The sequence below is a fragment of the Acipenser ruthenus genome, chromosome 29 (genome assembly GCF_902713425.1).
Source record: "Acipenser ruthenus chromosome 29, fAciRut3.2 maternal haplotype, whole genome shotgun sequence".
NCBI classification, from domain to species: Eukaryota; Metazoa; Chordata; class Actinopteri; order Acipenseriformes; family Acipenseridae; genus Acipenser; species Acipenser ruthenus.
The window spans coordinates 18,524,058-18,529,520 of record NC_081217.1 but is presented as its reverse complement, the minus strand read 5'-3'; positions in this window follow the sequence as shown (position 1 = coordinate 18,529,520).

Here is a 5,463-nt window from a genome sequence, read left to right as displayed (position 1 = left end):
CTGACGCTTTTGAAGCAGGCCCCTTGTCTTACAATTCCTGTTTTAAGCCAATTAGCCTACAGAGACTTACACCTTGTGAACTACACAGGAATGAAAAATCAATAAAGGTTAAACCCTTAGTTCAGAAATAAACAGCCGGATAAATGAAGATCAATAGGGTTAGATCCAATAGCAACTGGTCAATATTTCATCAGTTCAACTAAATGAGAAACGTCTGCCAGTGTCCTATATCTGCTGTGTACAAGTAATGCCAACAGGGGATGTTAATGATCACTGACACCAATAAATTGGTACCATTACAGCACTGATTCAATAGATAGGGACTAAATGAAAAACAAAAACTTTGTCCTATTGATTTTCCTCCTGAGAACAGCACTGGTTCACTTGTTGTGGGTTTAACATAGACATCAATGAGTCTGCTGTCAAACATCGCTGGGAATCCAGTTTGTTCTTTGAAACCATGCTGTATTTAGTTCATGAACTCTCCTTTACAGGGTAGACATTGAGACTGAGGTCTCCTGTAACAAGGTGGTCTGGTAAAGGTACAAACAGACAGCAGTGTGCACCATCAAAGCCTAAGACAGCATATCATCACAGACACAGAAGCTTTGTAGGATGGAATACTGGCACACCTACCCACAGGATTTAGAGAGCCCAACTATTTACTATTTGAAATGCCTAATTTTAACGTGACATTGCCACCGTAATCCACGTACCGGCCCAGGAGGACTGAAGACCACGGAGTAGCCGTCCGCTTTGCAGTCTTTTCAGCACACAGGCAGCGACTGTTCAAGCTCTGGAGGACTGAGTTCAGCTTGTGTAGTCTCCATATGGCCATGTCTGACCAGTAGGGGTCGCTGTGGTGCGGTGAGGCAAACTAACCCCAACTGATCCCCACCATAGCTCCATAACGCAATGGTCAATGCAGCCCTCCCTGTGGGCCCCCACCCAAGATCAGCAACTTGGCATGACCTGGATTCAAACCAGAGAGCTCCTGATCTACTAATTAGCGCTGCACAAAGTGAAGATTGGGATTGCAAATAATGAATAAATACAGAAATAAATACATGGATTTAAATTCCTTTCGACTGTGTATTTTTTTTTTTGTTTATCCTATGTCTGTGTTTATCCTATAACATTTAAAACACTTCATTAATACAAGGACAGTTCATTCTCAATGCGCTTTTCTTCTCTGTTCAGAGAGACAGAACTTTTAATTTTTGGCACTAATGTTGAAACAAAACCTTTGTTTGCCCTTCTATTATTTTTTTTTTTAATAAATGTTTTGGAAGTCTATAAGAAATGTTTCCTTGGAGCATCAATTTTCCAGTTTAGCAAATTTTAGTTTTAAGCGCCATGTGTTACATAGATCAAGTGGGCAATTACTTTCTCAAGAGCTGATTGTTTAGAATGTGGGGATTTACAAAGCACAGCTGCCGCTACACTGAGGCACTTCCCAAGGAGACACACAGCCACCAAACCCGGGCATGATGCAGGGAGGACACTTAAAAAGGGCGCTATAAAGTCTGTAGGCTCTGGCAATAGCCTCATCGCTTTAATAGGGAGAAAGGGCACCCAATCATACCTTCATTATACAGCGGGTCTAGAAGCACCTCTAAAGTATCCACTCAGATGGTCTGGCATTCCCAGAGAACTTTGTTTTTCAGACAATAACATGTGGTGTGCATTAGGCACAGTGACTAAAAGACAAGCCCTCCCAGCATTCACCTACTGCACTGCCTCGTCCGGGAGACAGGCCAGAGGGAAGGATGGTTTTCACAGCGAGACAATCTGAGTGGAAAGAAAAAAACTGGAAAGCTTATGAGGCTGAGGAGAGGTTGTGTCGGTGGAAGGGAAATGTGTTCTGACACAGTTTCGGGTAGACGTATCTCTCTCTCTCTCTCTCTCCCCCCCCCCCCCTCCCTCTGCCCAAGCACAATAGAAGTCATTACATATTTTACATATTTAGGTAGGACTTAGGGGCACAAGGTAATCCACAGCTATATATATATATATATATATATATATATATATATATATATATATATATATATATATATAAAGATTTAAAATATTTTTACTCAGGCGCTGAAAGAGACAACAATACAGATCCGGGGCCTCAGGCACGGGGCTTAGAGCTTGGAAAGCCGCTTTCCAAGCTTGTGTAGTGTGGTAACCATGGAGACTACATGCCCGTGAGAGGAGAGAGGAGCAACTGTTCAGCCAATTGTATTGCCGTGTGGGTGCTGGCATTTATAGTTTCAACCAATTGGCACTAAGTAATACTGTGCAAGGGCGGGCGTTCATGTTTTCAACCTATCAGTGATCGTATCAGCACCATGCGCTGCGAGAGACAGTGTTAACAGTACTTGATGTTTTCGCTAATTGTAATATCGGATGGAAAACTTTAAAGTAACTATCTCTTATAGAACGCCACATTTAAAACAATCGCACATGTGCATAAACTCTAGGTCGGACTACGCAGCATAAACTCCGGGTGAGGTTTTGTGCAAACAGCTGATCCCTACAAGAAAATAGTTTGAACACTAATTTGAAGAAAGTATAATAATGCATGTTTTTATTTATTCCACACCTCATTAATGCAGTGGTTTCATTTGATTGGTAGTTTCTATCCTGTCATTTATAAATTCTGTGACATGAATCAAATGCGTATTTGTCCCAGTACTAAACAAAACAATTGTGTTGCAGGTTCAGTTTTGCCAAGATCGTTCCATATTGCTACTGCATCATAAAGAAAATACAGCTGCATAAGGATTGTACCTTTCTACCACAGAATATGTTTTTAAATCGCGTAAGAGAAGTGGCTAATGAACAGAAAGTGCACAAGTTTCTTATTATGTATTATTTAAGTTAAAGCTGCCAGTTGTCCTGGGAAAATATAAATCAAATTCTGTTTGCATGTGCCTGCAAACCGAACCATATTACTGTATTACTGAGGGTTAAATATTAATTAATTTAGCTGATTGAAGTGTTTCATATGCAATATTAAGCAGCGTACAAAATAAACTATTAAGTGCTGCTTGGATTAAAAACTTGGATTATTGGATGTCACCAAGGACCAAAGCTGAGTCCCTGTCTTAAGCAATGACCTAACACACCACCTGGAAAGTCCATTTACTATACAATCTGTAGCCACTTGCTTAACACCTGTACCAGGCTTTCGAATACAGTTAGGCTTTTACTTTAGCCAAAGGGCAACAGGGATATTGACAGATCAGGACATAATGATATGACTTGGGTCTCTCAAACACACAGCTGAAGAGAGAGAAAGAGAGAGAGAGAGAGAGAGAGAGAGAGAGAGAGAGAGAGAGAGAGAGAGCTTTTTTGTGTCATTAGATATTCAACACCATGGAATAATTAATACGCAGTTATCAATTTTGACAATAAGTTTAAAATGTAAAAATAAAAATACGTGCCTCCTTTGAAAGTGTGTATGACATTTACACTGATGAAGATCGGCTGCGAATTTGCAGTACCAATCAAGGAAAAATCAGGATGCCCTTAGACAGTGAGTGAGAATCCGTCTAACAGTCAATTCCAGGAAGCAAGTACGAATGGGACATCGCCTGCAGACATGTGGCGTTTAGTGTAATTAGTGCGGCAAACCTAAAAGCACTGACAAGTGATTATGACACCATTTTATATTAGCACCTTTCTTTCTTTCTTGAGCAAGTGGTGTAGTTCAGTTTAGACAATGACATTGTTATCATAGCTTACGCTTAGAAATCCAAAACTAGAACAGTTTGGTGACATTATACTTTATTCATCAAAAAACACTAGTTAAAGCTTTATGGCTAGGTCCCTAAATCACTCATTTAAGGCTTACCGGGAAATAAAGGTCAAGGGATATTGCCTCTTTGAAACGTGCATTGACTACAGTTTTAACCTATAGACAAGATTAAGCTTCTCATTACATCAAGTAAGCGAAAATAAAAATGAATGGCCATTGGCGGTACCTCGTTTCACCAGCCAGCGTGGCCCGGACCTACTGTTTATCTAATTGTTTCTCACCTCTTCATTATAATAAGGGGGATGATGCCATTCAAATATTCCGCAGTGATAGGGTTTATAATTTAGAGCCGCAGTTAAAATCTGACACCTCTCTTCAGTGATTACGAGCCTGACGCATAAGCCTAATTAAATGATCACATCCATTCTGCAGGAAGCCATTTTTTTAAGGGGGGAAAAAACCCGTTAATTACCACATAAGAGGCTTTAATGACTCGCTTCACCTCCATCTCTTTGAAGAAAGGTCATGCGAATAATATTTGCCATTAATCTTTCCAAATGTGGATCGAGAATGGTACGCTGCCGAATGGTCACTGACGAGGTGCTGAAAATCTAAAGCATTTATTCCTTCTCGAGAGTGATTGTTTTATCTCCACTCACTAACGCAGGGTTATTTTACTGGAGAAGAAAAAAAAGAGCCTAAGATGTGATGGTTCTCGCTTCTCAAAATATTGATATATAATATACTGCAAAATCTACTTTTTTTTTTAATTAGCTTTGTATAGATATAAAGCCCTTGAGTGATGCTTGTTTTAGATGTTAAATCTTCTTTGGTGTTGAGGTAAGTCCTCACATTTGCTACAGGCCTATCTGTCTTTTTTTTTTAGATCGTATGGCCCAGTTTTATCACTTTTCCTATTTTGAATATAGGACAATCAAAAAAGATTCTCCACACTGCTGTAGCCAGGAGGTTTGTGCAAATAGCTAATTGCAGCAATTCTATTACCAGCTTGAAGGTTGCTTTTAGCAGTCTTTATTCCTGAAGCTTATAAATGTCTCTATTTCCTTGTTTATCTAGTTAAACAAGCAAAAGCAGAGTTCATTTGTATGTTGTGAAATAAACGGTTAGGTTCATTGCTATAAAGTGTATATTGGCTATTCTGAAGAGTAGAGTTCAAGGGATAATGTGTGCTATTTGTATTTATTTATTCACATGCAAGGGCTTTACATGTTGCAAGGCTGTTCAGTGAAAGCTCATTATCCTCACCTGTTATTTAGAGTGGCTGACCTGTAAGAGAAAGGTCCAGTTTGCTTGTGCATTATTTGACAGTGTATTAGCAACATGCCTAATAAGCATGTAGTTTTAAAATACATGAAATAAACAGCACCCTATACAGTAAAGGGAGGACAAAGCAATGAGTTTGAGGTGGGTTCAGGCAGGGTTCCTAAATTCAACACATTTTCTGGTAAATGTATGAGCTATGGCAGAGTTTGATCTAAGGAAAGTAATTGTCCAACATCAGCTGTTAAATACAGGATTGAACATACTGACCATTGTAAACAGAATTCTGTGCTGTGTGTCATTCCATCAGGGGGGTTATTGTGTTCTCCTCATTCGTGGAATAACTGCAGTACTCTATGCAAGTTCATGGTGTATCCTCTATATATATACAACTGTGTTTATGTTACAAATTGTAGTGGGATTGCATCAGA